Raw genomic sequence first — 27,141 nt, 5'->3', positions numbered from 1 at the left:
CTTTTTGCACTTGGCTTCATGTCATTCTACCTTCCAGTTTTTCTCCTAGCTCACTAGTCACTCTTTCTCAGTTATATTTGTTGGTTCCTCCTTCTCTTACAGACTGCTAAAACTGGAAAACTCATAGGGTTCTTCTCTCATCCTTCTCCTCTTCTCTATCCACACTTGCATCCTAGGTGATCTCATCCATTCTCTTTAATTTAAATATCATCTCTATGCTAACAACTCTCTAATATATATTTTAAGCCCTAACGTTTCCTCTGAGCTCCAGATACTTACTTGACATTTTGTCTTGGATGTCTAATAGGTATCCCAAATTTATCATGTATAAAATTGAGCTCATGATCCCCACCTCCCCATTCTACTCTTCCTTAGTCTTATAAATATTTGTAATGGAGCCACCATTTACCAAGATGCTTACCAAGGCCAAAACTAAGGCATCATCGTTGATTGCTCTCTTTCCCTCACCCATTACCATTAATCCATCAGCAAGTTCTCCTGACTTTGCTCAACATCTTTCCATCTCCACTAACATAACTGTGGTCCAAGCCACTGTAATCTCTCATCTGGACTAATGCAGGAGCCTAACTGCTCTCCCTGATTCCATATGTGCTGCCCTACTGTCAATTAAAAATGTATATCAGATTATGTCATTCCCTTGCTGACTGGCTTCCCATCAGACACATACTAAAATTTAAACTCCTTAGTATGACCTACAAGGCTCTACACGACCTGACCCCTACCTATCTCTCTGATTTCTTATTCTGTTCTCTGACTCAGTTAATTTACTCCAGCATAATAGCCTTCTTGCCGGTTTTCAAACACATCAAGTTTGTTTCTGCCTTAGGGCTTTTGTATGTGCTGTTCCCTTTGCTTGGAACACACTTTTCACAGATCTTTACATGTTGTCCTCCTCATTTTAATTCAGTTCTCTACAAAAAGTTCACATCCTCAGAGAGCAAAAACCGATGAGTATGTAGCATGTCATTTAAAAAATGAAGCAGGTATCAGTTAGTGACTAATTCCCCTTCCCAATACTGTCCAGAGAGTTCAACTTGAGAGATAGTTCTCCTGAGCACTCCTCTCCTCAAGGATCCAGGACTTTCTGAGAGAAAAGTTCTCTCTACAATAAAAAAAAATAGGGTCATTTAAGAACAGGACTCTCTGGGAGACATGGACTGAACGTTTGTGTCCCCCAAAATTCCTATGTTGAAATCCTTACTCCCAAAGTGATTGTATTAGGAGGTGATGACATTGGGAGGTGATGGGGTCATGAGGGAGAGCCCCCATGAATGGGATTAGTGCCCTTATAAAAGAGACCCCAGAATGCTCTCGCTCTTTCCACCATGCGAAGACACAACAAGAAAACAACATGCTATGAATTAGGAAGTAGGCTCTTACCAGACACCAAATCTGCCAGTACCTTGATCTTAGAATTCCCATCCTCCAGAACTATAAGAAACAAAGTTTCTTTGTTTAAGCCACCAAGTTTATGGTTATAGCAGCCAAAATTTTTGTTATAGCAGCTCAAATGGACTAAGATACTAGGTATACTTCTCAAATCTTTGGAAGTATAAAACAATGTAGTCTCATTGTATGATTCTATAAAAGAAGACATGGGAACAAACATTATGAGTCAACCACAAAGATCCTTCCAATGTACTTCCTCTAAAATTCGGGTGCTGGGGGGTGGATGCAACCCATCTTATATCACTATATTTCAGAAAACTAAGACTTTTCTATTGCATCAATCAAATTTCTTCCTCACTCATTATGGCTTTCTTTCCCAAAGAGGAGAAAACCTGCTTCCTAACTCCTGTCTTGAGTGGATGTTCTAAGAAACCATGGTCAGAGACATCTCCATCTGCCTCCAAATGTTCCAAGAGACCATTAATCCAATAAACAAGATGCTCAGAAAACAACTGACTGATTAGATAGGCTGAATTGTAGATGTGTTTCCTAAAGCAGATGAGTGTTATTTTCAGGCAAGCAAATGGCTCTTCTATTACCTTACATTTTTCAAATACTACCTCCTCACTAGCTCACAATGTTGAAAAATAAGACACTATCAGCACAGCAAAAAATGCTAAGAATTCATTGTATGGTTTTATTTCAATTTGCATGGCAAATGTAAATTCTGAGCAAAGTGACCTTTGTTATAAAAAATAAGGAAGCAGAATCAGGATTGACAGGCCCCACTATTAGTATTTCATTCTGACAGGCAGGAAAGAAGTATGTTGATCCCGAAGGTTTGTTGAGATGGCCTGAATGCAGGCCAAGTGGGAAATGCCTTCCTAGGAAAGTAATTTCTGTCTAAACAAAGGGAGCTTTGTTGATACCTGACAGCTACCTAAAGAGAATAACTACTTCCTAACAAGGTCCTTTAAACTCAAACCTTGGCAATGAACTTCATTTGATTCACCTCAAAGCCATATGCTCAGTAGACTTTCAACTTATACCAAAGAATCAGTGACTCTGGCATGGAATGATGAACAGCAAGTGCAACAAGCAATGTTGTAGAAACAGCTGACCAGGGCACATATCCAGGTCAGGATGAGTGAGGACAACAACGAAGTTACAAAATGCAGGGGATGTCCCCTTTGTTTTAAGGGGCAAAGGTGGCACATAAAGTGACCCAGGGGAAAAAGAGTTAGTGCTAGGCCCAGGCAAAAGTGGCTTACAAAGGAGACGGGGTGCTCTCATTACCTATCAGGGTGTTTCTATTCCTCCTGCCTCTCTGTGCTCTCCTGCAGATGCTCACCCTGAATACTCATCTTGCTCTCAGCTGATAGTCAACAGCTTTACACTAAAACTGCTCCTTGATAGTAAGGCTTTGACGGGAGCTTGTCAGGAGTCTGATTCCCTAGTCCTTGTAGGTATTGAAGATGCGCTATCTGCAACTTAAACCTAGACCCAGGCTCTGTACCTGGGGGAACCAGATCAAGTAGTAGATATTAGGAGCCTCACTCTAAGAATGGGATTGGAGAGGAGCCTGGAATAGCTCTGTTGTCCTAATCCAATTCCGTGTATCAGAAAAACATATGTATTAGATTCAGAAAATTCAACCTCAATTAAATGTTTCTTATATGCCACGCTCTGTGAATTTATCCTCTCAACTACCCTATAAAGCAGTCATTATAATCTTCATCTAACTGATGGGGAAATTGAGGCTTACAAAAGGTAAGGGATTTGCGCCACGGTCACAGAGCCAACAGATGGCTAACCACTTCAAGTCTCAGTCTCCTCCTCAGTAAACAAGAGATAATAACTTCTTTAGAGTGTTCTAAGGAATAATGAGGAACAGTGCTTGACACAGAGGAAGTCCTGCTTACCTGTGCAAATCCATATCTTGCTACTTCCCCCATCTCAATCACACAGAACTACACTCAACTGTCTGCCTTCTGACTGGGACACTTGCTCCACTTCATTCCTTGTCCAAATTCTACACATCCTTTAGGTCCTATGTCTATTTCTTCAGACTCATCTCTCTCCACAGTCTTCCCCATCCTTCATTATCCACTCCACCACAATCAGTACTCTCACTATTCCAAAAGTGATGACCATCCTTTGCTTGAACACTTTTACTAACAAGGAGTCAATTTCCTATGAAATAGTTCATTTGATCTTTGGTTAGCACTATATATTTTTAAAAATTATTAATTATAGATAAATAAGAACTGATGCAAAGATTTAGTTACAAGGATGTCCACTGCTCATAACAGGAAACTTTGATGTCTGACCACAGGAAGTTTATTATATAAATTATGAAACCTCTTTACAATGGAAAATGATAGAGCTCTTAAAAATAATGATATAGATCAACACTTATTTAAATGGAAAGATACTCATTGACTTATTGATAAGTGAAAGCATCAGATTATAAAGCCTAGTACAGTTTATATAGGTCTAGCATTTCTGAGAATATTCCCCATATTATACTTTTGCATATGTCTCTCTTCATCATAAGAGGAGATGTTCCTTGAGGACAAGGCCTTGTCTTATTAATTCTGTACTCATTTTAACAGGCCTTCAGTGAGTACCATGTGTGAGTATATACATTAAGGGTTGGGGGCTCAGATATGAATTGGACAGCTTGGTCCATCAGTGTCTACTGCAGTTCTGGGCACAAGTCAGCTTTGGTAAGTACGAGTTAAATTACACTGAATTAGATTAGAATGGTTTGGATTGGATTAAATAGCTTTCTGTAATTTTGGCTACTAGATAGGATTTTAGTAGAGGGCCAAGGGAACTGGACTGGAGTCAGAAGATCAATGCATGAATAGCAGCTCCGCCACTTATTAGCTATGAGATTACTGGCAGGCCTTAGTTGCTTCATGTATAAAATGAAAATAGTACTGTTTACTTCACAGGTCCAAGGTGATGATTAGATATAACAAAGTGTATAAAAGTTATTCACACAATCCCTGGCATATATACATGTTTAATAAATGATTTCCAAAGAGACAATAACTCAAAAAGTAAAGCAAATAAAACAAACAGCAACAAAAACACTGAAACTGAAGGCCTAGCCTGAGCCAGGAATTGGGCTTGATGTTAGAGACTCAGAAATTAAATCATCTTTCCAGCCAATCAAAAGTTGGCCTCTTGCTCTTCCAGGGATCAGTTTGCCTTCTTTGCATGCAATGAGGACAAAAAGGTGGAGGCAAGCTTGACATTGTCTCTCCGTGTGATCACAGGATTGATAAAGTGCTGGCATTACCTAGACCAGCTCATAGAGTAAAAGACAGCTACTTTCCTTCCTCACCCTAGGAGAGGGCCATGTACTCACAGCCTCTGGCTCCCATGCTCCCAATCCACTCCCTGTCATGTATTTCTGGTGTGATTAGGGTGACCCACTGTCCCAGTTTGCCCAGTACTGACAGGTTTCCCAGAACATTGGACTTTCAGTGCTAAGATCAGGGCAGTCTCAGGCAGATGGAGATGGTCGGTCACCCAAAGCGTGCTCACGGCTCCCCAAGAGAGAGCCTGATAAACGCCAGTATGCACTATGCCTTTGTGGGGCAGATGGCAGTAGAGGTTTCTACAGAACTAGCTAATATTAGCCACTTGGACTAAGCTATGGATCTTCTTTTCATCAAGATGGGTTTTCAGATGACATGATTCTACATATAGAAAACCCTAAAGAATCCACCAGAAAACTATCAGAAATAATCAACAACTACAGCAAAGCTGCAGGGTACAAAATCAACATACTAAAATCAGTTGCATTTCTATACACTAACAACGAACTAGCAGAAAGAGAAGTCAAGAATACAATCCCATTTATAATCGCGACAAAAATACTCAAATATCTAGGAATAAATTTAACCAAGGTGAAACACCTAAACACTGAAAACTATAAGACATTATGGAAAGAAATCGAAGATGACAGAAGGAAATGGAAAGATATTCCATCCTCACGGATTGAAAGAATAAATGTTCATGAAAAGATGTTCAACATCACTAATTATTAGAGAAATGCAAATCAAAACTACAATGAGATATCACCTTACCCCTGTCAGAATGGCTATAATTAATGAGACAAGAAATAAATGTTGGAGAGGATGTGGAGAAAACGGAAACTCAATATACTGCTGGTGGGAATGCAAACTGGTGCAGCCACTATGGAAAACAGTATAGAGATTTCTCAAAAAGTTCAAAATAGAAATACCATATGATCCAGCTATCCCACTACTGGGTATTTATCTAAAGAATATGAAATCAACAATTCAAAGAGATTTATGCATCCTTATGTTCATTGCAGCGTTATTCACAACAGCCAAGACATGGAAGTAACCCAAGTACACATCAAGAGATGAATGGATAAAGAAGATGTGGTATATATACACAATGGAATGCTACTCAGCCATAAAAAAAGACAAAATTGTGCCATTGGCAACAACATGGATGGACCCTGAAGGTAGTATGCTGAGCAAAATAAGCCAGATAGAGAAAGACAAACACCGTATGATTTCACTCATATGTGGAAGATAAACAAACACATGGATAAGGAGAACAGATTAGTGGTTACCAGAGGGGAAGAGGTGAGGGGTTGGCAAAAGGGGTAAAGGGGCACATATGTATGGTGACCGATCAAAACTAGACTATTGGTGGTGAACACGATGCAGTCTATATAGAAACTGATATATAATAATGCACACCTGAAATTTACACAGTTATAAGCCAATATGACCTCAATAAAATTTAAAAAAAAAAAAAAAAAAAAGGTGGGTTTTCTCCCAGACCACAGCTTTTCCTGGTGCCTTGGTCAGGAATAATCATCACTTTTTAAACCACCCTGTAAAGATCACAGCAGAGTGGAAAACCACATAGGCTCTGGAGTCAGAGAGCTGTGTTTTGGAATACAGATTTCACTATTAACTAGCTTATGACTTTAGAAAAAACATAACTTCTTCAAGCTTCAGTTTTCTTATCTGTAAAACAACCTCATAGAGATGTCATAAGAATTAAATGAGCTAACAAACATAAAACACATAGTAGAGTAGTAGAATTCATATTAACTCTGGGTATCTATTAATTGGTTCTTCCCTGAAGCTGTTCATAATTTTCTGTATTCATTATAATTATTGATGATGAAAATTATGATTATGAAGAAAGTTGGTGAATTTAATTGAAAATTCTAAGCATATGATATTTCCGAGAGAAGCAGACTGTGCTGCAGTTTTATTTTATTTTTTTTGTGAGGAAGACCAGCCCTGGGCTAACATCCATGCCCATCTTCCTCTATTTTTTTTTTAAATGGGATGCCACCACAGCATGGCTTGACAAGCGGTGCGTCGGTGCATGCCCGAGATCCAGACCTGCAAACCCCGGGCCACAGAAGCAAAGCGTGCGCACTTAACCGCTGTGCCACTGGGCCGGCCCCTGTGCCACAGTTTTATTACAATAGGTTTTTAAGAGGGAGCAGGTAGGTGTCTGTGTGCACACAAGTGAATGGAGGCCAACTACCAACCAATTTCTGAACACACTCAGGACAACTCAGTAGGTACCATCAAATTCAGAGTAAAGGCCACCTGTTTATTACACATCAACCATTAATACAGCTCTATACAGTATGAACACAGCATTAAAAATAAAAAAAGAAAAAATACTGGGAGCAAATGAATCAACATGTTATTATAGTTGTATTCAGATGGTGGTTTCTTCTTCCCAGTGGATTTTCTCAATATTCTAAAATATTTATTTAGTTATTTTTTTAGAATAAAATATGTTTATATTAATTTACTTCAATGATTTTTTAAAAGCTTTTAATTTTCAAAGATCTTTTGAGAGCCATGATCATTCCTAATTGACCTCTATCTAACTCTCTATCATTATTTATCACTCCTCCATCACACAGCCAAACTCAGAATTAGGAAGCACTTTTAAAAAAATCCTTTTTAGATTATAAGGCACTTTCAAATGTGCTAAATCACTTAAACTCAAAATAACCTTCTAAAAAAGATATACTCATTCACCATTTGTTGGGAAAAGAAACCAATACTTAAGTCCCCCTACACATAATACACACACACCACACACATACACACACACACACACACACACACACACACTCATCCATCACTCCTCTTCTGTATTCCCTTAGTTGATTTTATCCAGTCTTATGGTTTTAAATACTGTATTTATGTTGATGACTTTAAACATTTACCTCCAGCCTTGGCCTCTCTCATTCCTTCTCCATTTCCCCATACTAGTGAGTGGCACTACATTCCACTCAGATGCTCAAAAGAAAAGACCAATAGTCACCCCTGATTCTTCCTTCTTGACATCTCCCCCATTCAATCTACCCTAAGTCCTAACCGTCTCATATGAATGATGCTGTTGTAATCTGGCTATCAGTGGTCTCTGTGTGGCTGGTGCTTATATGCTGACTCTCTTGGGTGGCCCAGGTATGGGTTTCACCTGGAAGATCCTACGGAGAACCAAGTACTGCATAGTTCCTCGACATAAGTAATGGGATATCTGGCTAAACATGTACAATATCCCTCAGATTCTGTCCCCTAGTGGCAACATCCCACAGCTCCTTATTCCTGGTATGTCCTCACCTAGAAAGCTCTCCTCTTGAGATGAATACCCTTAAGAAAGCTCAAGCTAGACTATCTTTCACCATTGTGTACACTTGGCCCATAAAAAAATCATTATTTCTTATCCCCACAAAACTAGTGGAAGTCAGGGACGCCCCACTGTCTCTCTCCTCACCTACCTTCACAAGTTACTCCAGCCAACTTCCCGAATTCCTAATTCTGAAGCAAGAAGTAAGCATCAGCATTTATGTTCCCAAATCCTGGTACACATGTAAAACTCTCCAAAGAATTCCAGGCACACTCGGATGACAGCCTAAGAGGGGCTGAAAAATTTCTGTGGCTCAGTAAGCTTCAGGCCACAGAATAAGACTGATCTCTTTGTGCAGCCACCTCCACTGTCTCTCTCAGAGGTCTTCAAGGATTCACCTCATTTGCCTGGGATGCTTCCCTAGTCCAACAACTTATTACTTCAATGACTCTGCTCTGATTTCTAGTCTTCTCTTTATATAGTTTGCAAATAGATGAGGTGAAGGTCTCAGTACCAATTCAGGCACCATCTGCAGGTCCTAAAGGCATGTATCTAGCAGCTCTTCTTTAGAACGTGGATGCACCTACTGAATATAGTCTCATCTTTGGACCCTAGGTAAAATTTTGAGACAAGAGGAAATGTTCTTTCAACATTCATTGTAGGATAGTCAGGTCTGAAGATAGAGAAAGATAATGAGCAAAATTTTAGACATGTTGAATTTCAGGTGTCTGGGACTGTTTCCAGTATACCTGTCTAGACAGTCTGCAGCTGCATACAAGGGTCTGGAGCTCAGGAGAGAGAGCCTGGCTGGAGATGAAGATGAAAGTCATTAGCATATAGATGGTATGTGACCTATTAGAGTGGGAAAGAGTATGAAGTGAGAAGAGTAGAGGACTAAAGACAAGCCTTGGGAAACACCAAAATTCAAGGACTTGTTAGAGCCAACAAAGGTGACAGAAATGGCAGACAGATAGGTGAGAGGAAAATAACAACTAAATATGGCCTTCATATCCTCATTTCCCAAGAGGTGTACATTACTTTCCGTTCTCTTCATAAAGCAGGTTCTTACCGATGTCACATGAGCCTTGTCTAATGAGGGCCCAAAAAGTACACAGGATTGGCTGGTCTAGAGAGCCCAGATGATACTATTTAAAATTCCACTGTGTTCTTCAATTGGCAGAGACAGTGTGTCATTTCCATCTTTGTAGCAAGCACTAATGATACTTGCACAGATGACAAATGTCTTCTCTGGTGAAAAATTAATGCACCACAATAATTTCCCTACCTGGGGTTAATGAACATGTCAGATGCTGAAAATGAGTTTTTTAAAACTAAATTACCATAATCTATATTTAGAAGATTGGCCCTAGGGATGGGGGGAGGAGGAGAGTTACAAGTATATGTGGGTTGATATATTTGAAGTTCTCTTTACCTTGGTCTTAATTTTCACCAGGTCTTTAAAATACTTACTTGCTCAATAGTCTCACATAAAGAAGAAACATTTTATTGCATATTCTATAATGTTGGCTAGAACCCTTCTGAACAATTATTCTTATTCATTCATTCAATCAATCAATATACTGAACATTCATTATGTGCCAGGCACTTTGTTATGTACTAGAAATAAAGACATGAATAAGACTTGATGATCCTTGCCCTTAAGAGCTTATAACTGTGCATAAAAAAAGATAAAATTACAACCAACTCTAGTACAATACTTAGGGCAAACATGGGGGAGGTGGAGTGGATATACAGTGGTGAGAGAGACTCGCTCACCCACCTGGAATCCTTTCTAGGAGCTAGGATGCTTCATATTGAATCCTGAGTGACAAACAGGTTAGGCAAATGGGGAGAAACTACCGCAGGCAGAGGAAAAGAGTTGTGCAAAGACAGAGAGGTGTGAGTCAGTGAAGCTGTATGGGAAACTTTTATAGTATATAATGGATTGATTAACGGGAGACCATTCACATTAAAAAGGACTTATATATAAAATCACACTTAATGAATGTAATCAATGCTTGTTGACAGTAGAATATAGGGTTAAGAGGAGCAATTGTGAGTCAGGCTGACCTGCATTCTAATTCCAGCTCTACTCCTCAAATACTTTTGAGATTTTGGGCAAAGTGTCTCTAATTCCCATAATCCCTCTAATCCTCAATTTTCTCCTCTGTAAAACAGAAATAATTATCATTTACAGAGCACTTACTATGTGCTAAGCACTTTAGGATTATCTAATTTAATCTTCAAAACTAGTGTGTAAGCACCACTACTTGACCCATTTTACAATGAGGAGCTAAGGCAGAGACATTAAGTAATCGCCCAAGCTAAAAGAGGTGATAAGTAGTAGAGCCAGGATTCCAACCCAGTACCCTGACACCATTCCATGCTTTCTTAACCATTATTTTGCACCTATTGTATTGGATTGTTGTAAGCTCATGCATGTAAAGTGGTTAGCACAATACCTGGCACCTAGTAACCTAATGATAAGTATAAATGGTACTTATTTCATTATTATTATTATTTTAATATGACTGATAAGAACTATTGCCAGTAATTATTATTAGACTGTGGTTGCTATGTAGGTCAAATGAGAAAGTAAAATTGAATCACTTATAAAACTAAACTACTAAACAAACACAAAGGATTATTTTTCTAACAACAGCTCTAAGATATCAGGCCATGGTTCAGAGACATTAAAGAATTAGCACGATTTTTGAAGTCGGACAATACTGAGCTTGCAATCAGCCTCTGTCATTCACAGTTGTATGTGGATTTGAGCATGTAAGGTCAAACCTCTGGGCCTCATCTCTACTATGGAAATAATATTAATAATGATTAGTATAACAATAATAATATACACAGCATAGTGCTATTTGAAGGAGTCAATGAGATATCATCTAAGAAGAACCTATTATAATACCAGGCACAGGGTAGATGTCCAAGCAATGGTAGCCATTTATTTACTACCACTATTATATTTATAATAATCGTTATAATTTTCATTATAACTTAGGCTTCCTGTGAAACAGAAGTAATAACTATTCAAATACAAATACATGTATATTTTTCCTAGAAATTCCTGTGGGTGAAAATTATGATTTTCAGTGGCTTGTGCCACTACCCACTATTTCAATTCCTTGATGCAACTTTTTTAACACTGATTGTCTTTGTTTACTCTGTTTTCACCAGCACAGAGAGAGGGCAGGAAATAATAGAATTGGCTGCTTAAAATAAGATGCCCACATGAAAGAGGAAAAAAAATCGTCCCTCCATTTTGACAGATCAAGTAATAATTTTATCTACCATGGGAGTCTAAACTGCACCAGTACAAGAATCTTAGTGGGTGTAGGGGTTATAACCCTCATAAATGACACTTTTCATTTCCTTTGAAAAATCCTCCTGATTTACTACATTTACTTAGAAATTGTCGTAGCTTCTTTTTCTGAGACACTTCCTCTGTCCCCTCCAGTATTCATTCCTTCAAGTAAGCGAGGTGGTGCTGTGGCGAAAGCAGACAGATCAGAGTGCTAACGCTCTGAGTTCCGCTCAGGCTGAGCTCATGTTAAAAAATAATTTGATTTCTTTCTGTCTTCCCACATCCTATCCACAGGAGGTGAGGGGTAGTAGTGGATGAATAAAACAATGTCTCTTCTATTTAATAAAAATGGAGAGATATCAGCTCCTGTGAAATAATTTAGAGATTGCACATACACCGTGGCAAAGCACAAAGCCAGGTAAAGCCCTGAGCCTGCCAGACAGCAACTGATTCCTTCATGCCTCAAAGTCTTTGTATGTGCTGTACCTCCTGCTGGAAAACTTCTCCTCCATCCCCCTCCCAACACACACACACACACACACACACACACACACACACACACACACTCTTTTAATACTCATCTTTCACACACACACATTTACTACTCATCTTTCACATTTCAAATATCATCTTTCTCATTAATCTTTTCCCAATCACTCTCACTTGAGGTTGGTTGTTCTCTATAAAGCTGCATGCTTTATAATAACTATCACATAGTATTACAAATGTGTACTTGCTTTTCAGGGAAGTGGAGCAGTATAGTAAAAAGAGCATGGACTTTGACCTCAGGGAGATCTGGAGTTGAATCCTAGCTGTCACTTACTAGCTAGTAGACAAGAGCAAGTTACCGAACCTCTTTGAATCTTTGTCTGTAAAATGAAGATGATAAAAACCCACAAGGTTGTTAAAGAGAACTGAATGAGATAGCAAACAAAAGTACCAAGAGAAAGCATTTTTTAGCAGTTGGAAGTAAAGACAAAGATTTTAAGTATTTATGGTCCTCTCTGTTTCCCATGCTTAGACTCTCCCACACACCCACACCCTTCTCCATCAGCAGTGGTAATTCAACTCAACTTTTATTGCTTAACTCAAATATGATGGCCTCTAGGAAATTTTCCCTCATCCTTCCAGAAAAGATGAATCCCTTTCTCCTCTGTGCTCCTTAAAAATAGAGATTATGTCTATCTTGATCACTGCTATATCCCTAGGGCTAAGGACAATTGTAGATGCTCAATAAATATTTGATTGATGAATGGATGAGTGAATGGTGAGTGAATGCATGGTTAGTGGTTTTTCCTCATCTTATCTCCCACTGTGCCTAGCACAATGCCTGCAAAAAAATGGTGCTGAAAATGTCCATTGAATGAATAGACACCTATATCATTCCTATCTAGGCTCAACCTGACCTCTTTCTTTCTGCTGCTTTTAAAATTTACTAGATTAGAGTCTTGCCAAGGTTTTCTAGACATGGCAAAGTTCTCCTTTGGCTACAGCTGAGCCAAAGTCTTTGCTAGAGCAGATGGACTGAGATATAACAAAAAGCACACTGGAGCCAGGAAGCTCTGAGAGAAAGCTGACATCCTACTTGGCATGGCAGGACCGAGACAAGCAGGATGAGGCATAAAGACAGACATTCATACCTCTCAGAATGCTGTGCTTTGGCATGCACGATCATTTGCAATTTCTCTACCTGGCATAGTGCCCTCTGGGAGCCACCCAGGTCCAGCAAAGGATAGGATGGATAATAACTAATAAAAAAAAATCCAGTGGACATCACTGGCTAAGAGAATCAAGCTTGGGCAGGAGCATAACATGTTCCAAAGGTCCACCATCATGTGCAAGCCAAAAGCTTCACTCTTCAATGGACTATATGGACATGACCCTTGCAGTATGAGTTCTTAAGATAGAGGAAAAAATGTAAACTTTTATTATTTAACTTCTTTTTATGTTTTTATTGTGGGAAAATACACAGAACATAAAATTTACCATTTTAAGTCATACAATTCCATGACATTTAATATATTCAAAATGCTATGCAATCACCATAAGTATTTAGTTCCAGAATATTTTCATCACCCCAAAAGTAAACCCTATATCCATCAAACACTCATTCCCCATTCCCCCACCTCTCCTACCCCTTCATAAACATTTATCTGCTTTTTATCTCTTTGGATTTGCCTATTCTGGACATTTCATATAAATGGAATCATACAATATGTGGTCTTTCATGTCTGGTTTCCTTCACTTAGCATAATGTTTTCAAGGTTCCTTCACATTGTAGCATATACCAGTCTGTATTCCTTTTTATGGCTGAGTAATATTCCACTATGTGGATATACTACATTTTGTCTATCCATTCACCCATTGGTGGACTCGGGTTGTTTCCACCTTTGGCTGTTGTGAATAGAGCTGCTATGAATATTTGTGCACAAGAGTGTCCTTGAACACCTGTTTTCAATTCTTTTAGATATACCTAGGAGTGGAATTACTATGTCATATGATAATTCTATGTTTAAATTATTAAGGAACCAACAAAATGTTGTCAACACTGGCTGCATCATTTTACATTTCTACCAACAATGTATGAGGTTAACCTCCTTTTTTGAAGTATCCATGTATAAAGCACTTTACACAAATTTTCACATTTTATCTTCCCATTAATTCTATGAGGAATGTATTAGTATCCTTCTTTTGCCCAAATGAAACTAAGGATTCCATAACTTGTCAAAACCCAGGACCCAAAGTCTGGACTTTGGGTCACAAAATTAGGCCACCTTTCAAGCTCATGTGCTCTGGCTGCTCTCCAGAAGAATGGAATAAGCCCCAGAATACATTCCTGGCTCTGCCTGTCCCCAACTCAACCTCAACCAAACCACCTGAGGGTCCTTTCAGTCATTCCAAGATTTTTAAGTATTCTGTATACTAAGTATTTTGACAGGTAGTATTAGATTGAATTACCATTCTATATACAGAAAAATTGAGGCTAAGAGGTGATAAATAATTTATTCAAAATCTCACAAAATTAGCAGAACAGAAGAGTTTACTGAAGTCAATACTACTGCTCTTTATTCCAGAAAGATCCATGAGGTAGCAACTAAATTTAATGAATATTCCAGTATCACCTTTAGATATCTTTAGAACTCATCAAGAGGTCAGCTTTTAAAAAACTATCTGTAGCAGCATAATCCTTCTTACAAAGAAAATCTTATGAAGGGGAACTTCTACTTTTGGCCAAATGATGTAGCAGGGAAAAGATTTAATCTCTTGCCTTAAACAATTATAAAACTGAAAAAAACACATGAAAAAACAGTTTTCAGATGTTGGAAAACAGGCAGGAAAGGACAGTGATGCCTGAGAAAGGGTAAACAAACAAGGTGACCCTATGATGACCCAGTTTACTGCCTAAAGAGTTTCCAGGCCACAGCACAGACAGGTGAACCGAGGTGGACTCTAGGGATCCCCTTCAGTTGAGAAGACGAATTTGGGAGTTTGGAGAGGCCAACGTTGCCTGAGTTCACAGGGTCCTCTCAAATCTTCAGCTGAGTATAGATCAGCGCAGATGCATGTGCGTGCATGTATGTGTGTGTGTGTGCACGCGTGTGTAGAAACTACCCAAGGGTGTGGAAAGAACCACAGGAAAGGAGTAGCCAGAAAAAGCCTGAGTTCACGCAAAGCTGGGACTAGTTCACGTTACCAATCGTGATGGTTAATTTTATTTGGAGGAAGTTTTTGGATGAGATTAACATTTAAATTGGTGAATTTGGGGTAAAGCAGATTGCAGACTGCTCTCCATAATGTGGATGTGTCGCATTCAATCAGTTGAAGGTCTGAATAGAACAAAAAGCAGGAAGGAAGCTGATATTTGTGAGGCACTACTATATTCCATGAACTTTGCCAAGTGTTTTACTTAGATTATCTAATTTATTTCTAACATCCCAATAATACAGATATTATTGCCCTTATTTTAGGAAAAGAAAATTGAGATTTGGAAAAGTTACATATTAGTCAAAGGTCCCAGGACTAGGAGTATTAGATCTGGGATTTATATCCAGTTCTGCCTGCCTCCAAAGTCTAGGGTGAGACATCATAAAAGGAAAATATCTCCAGGATTCCTTTTAGGGAAGGGGAAAAGACTCCAGGACCATTTGTCTTTTATATGTTGGTCCCAGATGTTCAAATAGGTAGTCCTTCACAATCACATGTGGCCCAGTATACGGCATTGGGTCAAAACTCAAAAGCTTTTCTCAGTTCAGATTGTATTTTGAACTGAAAGCATCCTGCCTGACATATTATGGATATACTTCTCAATCAAAATCATAAAGTAATACCAAAAGCTATCAGATATTGAGTACTTCTATGAATCAGGCACTGTGCTGGTCACTTCAGACATATTATCTCATTTTAAAAATAATTTTGATATGTTTCAATATTTTCCAGAGTACCAGTGGGCCTAAGTTAAATGGGCAGTTTCCCTGAAAAGTCAATACCCCATCACTCCAAAGAAGTTTTAGTTTTCACTCATGTATTTATTCACAGTTTTTTCTTCTAGCACATATGCACTGAGGGTTAGCTCAGATGTTGCTCCTGGATCTGAAGTCAGGAATCTTACTCTTTTAGCTTCTCTGGTACCAGAACCTGATAGTTCAAGGCCCTGAGATAAAGAGAGCTGGTTGAAATCAGGGGCATTTTGCACTGTCTACACAATTTACTCTCACAAACTCAGCCCTAGCCTATCATTCACCTGTACCATCCCCATCCATAGCCTCCTGCTTCAGACATGCTCTGGGTCTTATCCCTTACTGAGCCCTTTCCAAAGCCCCTCAATCAACACTCAGTAAACATTCCCTGAGGACCTACTCTATCAACACACAGGATAGGCTATAACGATAAGGAGGGATATAAGAATGAATCAAATATAGTCTCTGCCTTCAAGGAATTTAGTCAAGTAGGAATCACCTTTGACCCTTCTTTTCTCCTTTACCTTCAACATTTTCTTCTAAATATAACCATATTCCATCCACCACATGTCCTACATATTGCTCATACTCAAAGACTTAGTTCTATCCTCACTGCCACTAGCACACAACAGACTATTTCAGTAATTTCCTCCCTAGACTTCATCCCTCTGTTTCATTCTTTACACTAAAGTCAGAATGATCTTTCTAAATTTTATAGCTGACCACGTCATGCCCTTAGTGAAACCTATCCAATAGCTTCCCAATAATTATAAGAACAAGTCCAAACTTCTCATTGCAATTTTAAGGCAAAGCCAATTCTATTTCTGACTACTTCTATTGCTTTATATTTCACCAGTCTCTTCCTCCCCAAACAATACTCTTTTCTTCAGTCTTATCAAACTATGTACTTGCATTTTCTTATGTAAACCATGCTGTCTCATGCTTCTGGACCTTTGCATAGGCTATTTCCTCTGTCTAAAAAGGTACTATTTATTCATAAAACAATTTCTGAGCAACTGCTGTTGGCTAGGGCATCTGAGAATATGATATGATTTAGATATGATACCTGCCCTTAAGAAGCTTGTCAGTGGGTAGTAGCCCACGGGGGAAGGTCCCAAGTGTCCTCTGCTCTGGTTCCTGCATGTGCTTCATTGTGTCCTGCATATTCAGTTATAGAAAGTGCCATTTATCCTTTCCCATGGCATTGCTGCCTGTCAACTCAACGAATGAATAAAACTTCTCAGGGGATGTGATTTCTGAGAAGTGATGATTTCTTTTTAAAGGCCACCTTTACCCACCTTGAAGAACTGTTTTAAAAGTCATGGTGTCCTTTGATGCCTTTCTGTAGGACAAAGGAACCCAGAGCTTATCTACATGTAGATATTCTATTAATATGTAATGACTCTTAGGACAGGAAGGAAATGGAACTGCATTTCCTTTTTGGACATTTCCAACAAAACCAAAGAAGGAAAATGGCCTCATCTTAATGAAAGAGGCTGCTCTTGGGAATGTGCTTGAGGGAAGGTTACAGAAGCAATATTTGAAGTAATATGGACAAAGCACAATTCATCATTTCTTCCCAGGAAAGTGATTATCAGGAGAAAGGTAGCTTCAAGGCCAGTTCTGCCCTGCTTCACAAAAGATTCCATTTACATTTCAAGAAAGGACAAGAAAGAATACCCTACAATGAGGCTATTTTACACAAGGCCTTCCTTGTCTTGCCCAGACAGAGCCCCATCCTTCTTACTTCTAACGGCATTGCCTCTCTCCTTGCCTAATACCCTCCAACTATCCAGGAACAGAAACATCTTCCCCAAAATCCTACTCTCACCCCCCAAAAAAATTAACTTTCTAAAACACAAATCTAATTGTGTTATTCCTTGATCCCTTTAGCCATATCTCCCTATATATTGTAAGAGAAAGTTTAAGCTCCTCAGTGTAACATTTAAGATCCTCCATATCTTAACCCCACCTACGCCTGCAGCCCGCTTCTTGCTGTAGGCTCTAGGCACGTCACCATTAGGTGCTCCTGTCTCACCATTTCACATGTCTATGCCTTGGTGCTGTTGCCTCTGCCTGGAATATCTCTGTCCCTTTCCTATGCTAGTTATTCTCTGTTGCTCTTCCAGAAATATTTTTTACTCTCCTTAGTCAGCCTGTGTCAGGGAAGACCGGGAGGCTGACCTCTACAGGCTACATTATGTGGGATCCCTTGCTCTCTTCCTATTGAATTAGGCCAATGAAAGCATTGGCAGGAGACTGGAGAGCAGGAGGAGAGAGAGGTTGAGATATTTATTCCGTCCCCCTACCTCACATTGGCCACATGAGAGAGTTGTTAGCTACAGTTCTTACAGAATTCTAGTCACAGCTTCCTCCCCTTCTCCCTTTAGTCTTGTAGTGGGAACAGCTTTTACTATTGCCAGTCCCTAGATGCTCCTCCATCCCTGATGATTCTCTTAAACCTGTACTCATCTTTGTAAATAGTCCCTTTAAAAAACTCTCTTCAATTACCTTCTTGGATATGCCATCTGTTTCCTGCTGAGACTGACTTGATGAACCTTTATAACCTGGCTAATCCTTCCTCACCCTTCAAGATCAGCTCAGGAGGTATGTCCCCAGGAATCCTCAGAGCTAGTTGTTTCCACAGATCCATACTTGTACTGCTACCATATACTTATCAAATTGGATTTTTAACTGTCATGATAAAATATAAATTCTGTGAGAGCAGGGACCTTGCCTGTATTGTTCATGCTATTTATCTAATAATTAAAATGGTGTCTGGCACACTAAGTGTTCAGTAAATATTCAATGAATGCTTACTTGAAAAAGAAGTAAGTCTACATTCTCTCTATATCCTTGGTATTTGGCTCAGAGAAGGTACTTCATGAATACTATTTGAACTTTTCTTAAAACAAAAGAAAGTAAAATTTTCAGGTGTAGGTAAGGGAGGGAGAAAGAAAACTTTTGTTGAGAAGAGAATATAAACTGTTAAGTCTCATAATAACACCTATTTCTTCCCATATCAGGGGAGTTAGGGCTAGAGTAGAGGAAGCATTTAGAAATGAGGATGACATAGAATCATTAGACTAGAAAAATCAGGACAATAATTCTCTACTGAGTACCTTTGGTGTTCCAGGCTCTGCATTAGTGGGATTCAAATAAATATTATCCCTATTAATTTTCCCAGCAACTTGGTAAGGCTGGTATTATTACCTTATATCACCAATGAGGAAATTATTTTCAGAAATGTTAAATAACTTATTCATGGACACACAGCTAGTAAGTGGTAAAGCAAAAAATCATACCTACCTACTCCTGTCTGGTTTTAAGTATAGTGCTCTTTGGTCTCAAAACAGGGAAGAAACTTCTGATGTCATTCCTTTCCACCTTCAAACTGTTAAGAATTGTGAAGGGTCTCAGGTTTTACCCTACTTGCAAGCTAACAAAATAACTGCCATAGTTTCATGGATACTGGAAGAAGATACAAGACTCCTGGGTCACAGACAAAGCACTCACGGCAATAGCAGTAGCTAGAGTATCAGCATTTGTACTGGTTTCCTGAGCCCTATTTTCCATGTGGCAATGCAAAGAGGGTCAGACGATACTTGCACACAGAGTGAGTTGTGTTATAGAAGAGAATTCAAGCTAAGAGAATTTGAGTCCTTTATACCATACAGCAAGCACACCTGTTCATTGCTCCAGAGGGAGACAGTATCTCTATCTTCCAGGGATGACCATAACACAAACATCCCAGAAAAGATAGTTTGGAACAAAGGCAATCAGTTTCCTTTTGTATGTGAGCATACAAAAACATGAGATATACATGCATTGTTTCCTAACACAAACTTCCTCTCTGGCCTCTGCATAAATACTACTAGTGACAAGGATTCATCGTCTCTTAAGGCCACCAATCCAGTCAGATGGCAATTGTGGTATCACAGAAGAATTCCTCACTGGTTGTTTGAGAAGAATAAATGAGATGAGACTGGTACAAAGCAGACATTCAATAAATATACTCTTAATACTTCAAATGCTCTGAAGTTAGTTGATTGTCATTTAAGAAGAATCATCTACTAAGTATCTTCCAGGAGGATTTTGGCTGTCTGGCATTAAAAGCTCACTCATTATGGGCCCAAATTTATTTCCCTTAACCCTTCCTACAAGAACGTTTTAGATCAATCAGATGTATTTTACTTAAAACAGAAAACACTTGTTAGTCTATAAAATCCAAGGAGTATGGGAAGCACAGCAGGTCCCAAAAGAGACCATGAAACAATTCAGAGAGTCACAAGGCAAGCAGAGAAGTCATTTTACCAGAAAGTTTCAGCTGGTTGCAGAGTAACTAAGTGGAAATACCCAGCAGCTATAATGAAGTTTAGAAACAGAGATTTGATATGTAATTAAAGGGACTACATTGTCCAAGCAATTATTACAATAAACTTCCTGTAAAATTACACCAAGTAAAAGCACTTTCACCATTTGCTGTCAGCCCTTACAACTGAATATGGTAGATGATACTATCATATCATCTTTATTTTGTGGAAAAGGTAACTGAAGCTCAGTGAGATTCAGTAACTCATCTAAGAGAAACGGGTAGAGCCAGAACTCTGGCTCTAAAAAGTGTTTTACCACTACAACAGGAAAAAGGAGAGGATAAAAATCATGAATCTTCAGGAATACACACCAAGAAGGAGGGCAATGAAAGCCAGTGAAGTCATGGAAAGACAAATAAGAGAGATGCTTGGTTTGAGCATGGTTGTGGATTATATCCTCCATGCAAGCTCCTCACAGGCCCCGGACCTGTGCTTCATCATTATACTCCTAGTGCTTGCTACTGGACCTAGCACATAGTAGGTACCAAATAAAAGTTTGCTGAATGAATAAAGTTGTTATCCAAGTCATTAAATTTTTCTCTATTAAAATTTTTCTAAAGATAGCTTAATGACTAACCCTGACCTATCTCTTTTAATGAAAACACTTAATTGAAGCACATGGGTATCATTAAGGTAAATGGAGATATGAACGTGCATGAATCTGTCTTAACTATTCATTTATTTGAAAAGCATTTATTGAGCTCCTATTCTGCACCACACAACCTGACTATATTATATTCAAGGAATAAAACAGAATTTCTTAATTATAAAAGTAACTTGAGTGAACTGCAAGTTCCTTAGGTCCTGGATAAAAGTAATTCAGTAAAAAAAGTCATAGGAAATTTAGGCAATAAGCCTTTTTTCAATCTGCATATCCATATAGTCTTCTGATTTATTTCAGAACTTCTTCCTAAATTCTATCGTCTTTGACTCTCCCTCTCCCAAAGATTCCTTGCTGGAGTTGCTTCAGGAGGCCAAGAAGTTCCACAAATCATTGACTCTAGAATACACGGTGGGCTTAAAATTGCCTCCTTGAGATCAATTCCCTATGGACCTACATAAATATTCTCACCAGAGAGAGAAAACAAAAGAAATATGGGTATACAATTCCTTAGCCAAAATTCTTGGGAATTGAAAAATTGGGGGATTCAATTTTCAAAAATTAGTAAAAATTTTTTTCAATACACAGGCTATATATTCTTTTTTTTTTTTTTTTTTTTATTGCAGTAACTGGTGCAGCCACTATGGAAAACAGTATGGAGATTCCTCAAAAAATCAACGATAGAACTACCATATGATCCAGCTATTCCACTGTTGGGTATTTATCCAAAGAACTTGAAAACACCAATTTGCAAAGGTACATGCACCCCTGTGTTCATTGCAGCCTTATTCACAATAGCCAAGACTTGGAAGCAACCTAAGTGCCCATCAAGGGACAAATGGATAAACAGGCTATATATTCTTTAACATACTCTGTGGATTCCAGAGCAGTAGTCAGTAATCAAACAGAATATTTCTGTAGCAAAATGTATGAATATTCACACTAAGTAGGATGAATAAAGACTGTCATCTTATATCCAGATAGGTCAGATTTAGCCACCAAATAAGTTTAACATTACTTAAAAATCCACCATTTTGGGGGAGCCAGCCTGGTGGTGTAGTGGTTAAGTCTGCACGCTCCGCTTCGGCAGCCCAGGGTTAGCAGGTTCAAATCCCAGGCATGGACTGACACACTGCTCATCAAGCCACACTGTGGTGGAGTCCCACATATAAATTAGAGGAAGATGGGCACGGATGTTAGCTCAGAGCCAATCTTCCTTAGCAAAAAGAGGAAGACTGGCAATAGATGTTACCTCAGGGCCAATCTTTCTCACCAATAAAAAAAAAATCTGCCATTTTTGGATTTCAGAATTAAAGATGAAGAATTGTGGCCCTATACCAACTAAGTGGTCAGAGGCTTCACCTATTTATAATATAAACAACACTGTCTGCTGCTAGACTCCAAGACATCTTTATTTCTGATTGCAACTCAGTCTGGCTTCCTCCAAGCCCCTCTGCTAAGCTGGCAGAGAAATCTGCCTGAAATGCAAACCTGAACACGTCAGTGGTAGGGGCTGGTGATGGGGGTGTGGAAGGGAGTGATACTTGGCCTAGATGATCTAGGGATGAGAATTTGCTAAAAGTCTCACAGTCCGATGGGGGACCTAAGATCTCTGACATTTTTCCAGGGATCATTCCACTAAACTATGTTGACATGGTTTCCCATTGCTCTAAAGATAAAATCAAAACTCCTTATGGAAAGAAGATTAGTTTTGACAGCTGAGAAATCATAGCTAACTGCTATGGTCTGAATGTTTGTATCCCCCAAAATTCAGATTTTGAAATCCTAACCCCCAAATATTGGGAGGTAATGGCAGGTGGGGCCTCTGAGAGGTGATTAGGTCATGAGGGTGAAGGCGGCCTCATGAATGGAATTATGAGAGAGATTTCCGCAGAGCTCCCTAGTCTCCTTCCACCTTGTGAGGATACAATGAGAAGTTTCCAACCCAGAAGAGGGCCCTCACTAGAACCTGAGCATGCTGGCACTCTGATCTTGGACATCTAGCCTCCACACCTATGAGCAATAAATACTGTTCATAAGCTACCTAGTCTGAGGTATTATGCTATAACAGTCTAAAAGGACTAAGAAAGTAACCTAAGATTAAGACCTAAGATTAAGAATTGACTACATAATATGTGGGGGCCAATGCAAAATAAAAACGTGGCGTCCCTTGTTCAAAACTTATTAAGAATTTCAAGAAAACATTTAAAAATGTACAAGGGTCCTTCTGAGTGTGAGAATGCACAAGTTGCACACTCATGAAGGAATTCCATCCATTACTAAGACCTTAAAAAGAGGGCATGTTGCAGAGTGGTGCATTGGAGAGAACGCAGGATTTGATATTTAGTAGACTAGAGTGCAACTACCAGCCTGGCCATTTGTTTTCTGTGCAACTTTTGGAAACCACTTAATCTATCTCATTTGAAATGTCTTCATCTAAAAAATATAAATAATCTACCTCTAAGAACTATTGTGAATGTCAAATGAAATACTACATGTGAAAAAGTACAGTCCAAATATTACCTAAACGAGTCTCCTAATAAGTAAATAAATATTTCAGAGTAATAAGAGCTCTTGGTGTTTTGTTTTCTATATTTTCCCCTCTCCAATGAAAAGAAAGTAATCAGGAATTTGTGTTTTCTTGCCTTAAGGGCTCTACAGGCCTAAAAACAGAAGTTGCTTGAAGACAATTTCTGTGCTTAGCTATTATAAACACCTAATACTGTTGAGGAGATATATTAACTACACTACCTAAGGAAAGAGGCCACTGCCTTGAGGTAGGGAACAATGGATAGATAACCCTTAGGGCAGGAGGAAGTAGTAGGGTTCCCCCCTTTCTCAGTTGAGGTCACTTGACACGAAGAAACCAAAATAGAATTAGATCTGCTAGAGAGTCTGAGGCAGAATTTGCTATTAAGGGTAAGAGGGAAGGAGCAAGAGTAGGCAGGGAGAGCTTTCAAATGGCAATGCAGGTCTTTCTCCTGTGAAAGGAGAGAAGAAAAGAATAATAGGGTAGGAAGAGCCTCAGGCTGCAGTGGAGTTCTGAGAAAGTCTCAGCCAGGCCTACCGGGAGCCTAAGAAAAGTTGTCCTTAGAAGTCTTTGGGCACATTCGGCAGCAATGGTACAGCTCTAGTACCCCTATCAGACCCAGTCCAATGACTGAGAGTAGCCCAGAAGATGTGTGGTCTGGTGTGTTACCTGGAGGTTATCTGTCAACCATGCTCCCCAGAGCAGGTTTTCCTGAACGAAGATATGAGCAGCACATCATCATGGCCTTCACTCTCCTACATACACATACCAGATGGGAAAAGGACTGAGGCCTCTGGATAAGGGCAATGTGGTGAGCCTACGGAGACTGGACCAATATAAAGATTCTCATGCCCTAGTATGGTGTGGAAGTAGCAGTGATCTGAACTCAAAAGCCTTTGCAGGCTCGTCCTTCTCCACCATCAGATTTCTCATTCTTAAAGGCTCAGTTTAGGGGGCTGGCCCAGTGGTGTAGCAGTTAAGTTCGCGTGTTCTGCTTGAGCAGCCCAGGGTTTGTCAGTTCGGACCCTGGGTGTGGACCTACTCACTGCACATCAAGCCATGCTGAGGCAGTGTCCCATATAGAAGAGCTACAACTCTACAACTATGATATACAACTAGGTACTGGGGCTTTGAGGAGAGAAAAGTAAAGGAGGAATCATCTTCTATGATTTTCTAATTTGCAATTCACTTTTCCCATTTCTGGGATCCTATCATACTTTGCTTATAGAACTGCTGTATTTGCATACTTGTCTCACTAACTGGACAGCTGCTTTCTCAATAGCAGGATCTATGTTTTATTTAATGCAGCACAGAGTTGCTTGGCACAGAGTGAGAATTAATGCTTGTTCTTGGCTATTTGGCTTGGTATAACACAGCAGCATCTCTTCTTCAACATCAGCATAAATCCATTAAAAAAAAACTAATTAAAGTTTCCCTAGCCAGTGAAACACTCAATACTTTCCCATGAGACTATTCAGACTAATCCACATGAATCCTTCAAGTAAGGATATAAAGGGTACCTCCACTAGGCATTGAGAAGTGGTTGGCATTGTTTTTACTCTTGTTTATCTCTTGACTTATACTTGGCATTCTAACTGGTACAACAGAGGAGTAGTAAAAGGAACAAGAACCACGACAAGATATGGAAGAGGAAGGCATTTTTATTTGTTTTTATTTTGTCAATATTTGAGTCCTAGCATCTCATTATTTATGAAATGCACATTTGAAGTTAAGCAATGCATTCTAGAATGCAGGGATTATTCAATATATGAAAATCAATCAATGTAATATACCACATTGTCAGAATGAAGGACAAAAACCACATGATTGTCTCAATTGACACAGAAAAAAAGCATTTGAAAAAATTCAATACCCTCTCATGATTAAAAACACTCAAGAAATTATTAATAGAAGGAAATTACCTCACCATAATAAAGACCATATATGAAAATTCCACAGATAATATCATATTCAATGGTAAAAAACTGAAATCTGTCACCCTAAGATCAAGAACAAGGCAAGAATCCCACTCTCTCCACTTCTATTCAACATAGTACTGGAAGTTCTAGCAAAAGAAATTAGGCAAGAAAAAGAAATAAGTGACATTCAAATTGGAAAGGAAGAAATAAAATTATTCTTTTTGCAGATTATACAATCTTATATAGAGAAAATCCTAAAGAGTCTACAAAAATAACTTAGAATTAATAAACAAATTCAGTAAGTTGCATGATACAAAATCAACATACAAAAATCAGTTAGGTATCTACAAACTAACAACAAACTATCTGAAAAGGAAATTAAAAAAAAATCCCAATTACAACTGAATGCAAAAGAATAAAATATGAATAAAATTAACCAAAGAGATGAAAGACTTGTACACTGAAAACTATATAACACTGATGAAAAAAAATTAAAGAAGACACAAATAAATGGGAAGACATCTGGTGTTCGTGGATTGGAAGACTTAATATTGTTAAAATGTCCATAATACCCAAAGTGATCTACAGATTCAATGTAATCCCTATGAAAATCCACGGGCTTTTTTTTTTTTTTTTTTTGCAGAAAGAAAAAAAGAATCCTAAAATTCATATGTAATCTCAAAGGACCCTGAAAAGACAAAACAATATTGAGAAAGAAAAACAAGGCAGAAGGCCTCACACTTCCTGATTTCAAAAAATCTTACAAAGCTACAGTAATCAAAGCAGAATGGACAGTATGGTACTGCCAAAAATACAGACATATAGACCAATGGAACAGAATAGAGAGCCAAAATATAAGTATACATAACATGTATATGGTCAAATGATCTTTGACAAGGGTGCCAAGGCTACACAACAGAGAAAGGATAGTCTCTTCAACAAATGGTGTTGGGAAAACTGGATATTCACATGGGAAATAATGAAGTTGGACCCTTATTTTACACCATATACATATACAAAAATAATCTCAAAACTGATTAAAGATCAAAATGTAAGACCTGAAACTATGAAACTCTTAGAAGAAAACACAGGGGGGAAAGCTTCATGACACTGGATTTGATAATGATTTCTTGGATATCACTACAAAAGCATAGGCAACAAAAGCAAAACTAAATAAATGAAACTACATCAAACAAATATTTCTGCATATCAAAGGAAACAACCAACAAAATGAAAACACAACCTAAGGAGTGGGAAAAAATATTTGCAAACCATATATCTGATAAAGGACTAATATCTAGAATACATAAAGAACTCCTACAACTCAACAACAACAACAAAATAATCCAACTAAAAAATGGGGAAAGGGCTTGAATAAACATTTCTCCAAAGAAGATAAACAAATGGCCAACAAGCGTATTAAACACGCTCAACTTCACTAATCATCAGGGAAATGCAAATCAAAATCACAATGAGACATTACCTCACACTCATTAGGATGGCCACTATCAAAAATACAGAAAATAACAAGTGTTGGGAGTGACGTCAGCATCTTGGTCGAGTGAGTTGTTCCCTCCATCTCTCCCCTCTAAGATACAACCAGTAGGACACCCACTAACCAACAAAGGACTCTTTGCATAGCACACCAGAATGCCTGAGAGATCCATACATCTATACATCTAAAGGTTGGTGGACTGGACCTCCTGGCGGCAGTGGAACTACGGGAACAGGAGTGGCAGCTCCTGAGATCAGAGGTTCCAGGATGGGTGGCCGCACCTGCAAACAGAGGTCCCAAGAACTGAGGTAACACCCACAAACAGATGCCCCAGGATTCCAGGCAGCCCATGCTGCTGAAGGCAGCAGGAATCACTA

General features: G+C 38.8%; 1 protein-coding gene across 1 annotated transcript in view; it reads right to left on the bottom strand.

Moving 5' to 3' along the window:
* The window catches only part of AGBL4 (AGBL carboxypeptidase 4), a 1,245,941-nt gene that overhangs the window by 783,118 nt on the left and 435,682 nt on the right, over positions 1-27,141 (bottom strand). The gene's annotated exons all lie outside the window — the stretch shown is intronic.

The sequence above is a fragment of the Ceratotherium simum genome, chromosome 22 (assembly GCF_057802395.1).
Source record: "Ceratotherium simum simum isolate JZ-2026a chromosome 22, ASM5780239v1, whole genome shotgun sequence".
In the NCBI taxonomy this organism is placed as follows: Eukaryota; Metazoa; Chordata; class Mammalia; order Perissodactyla; family Rhinocerotidae; genus Ceratotherium; species Ceratotherium simum.
Note: the sequence above shows the minus strand (reverse complement) of the source record. Positions and strands in the feature narration are given on the sequence as shown.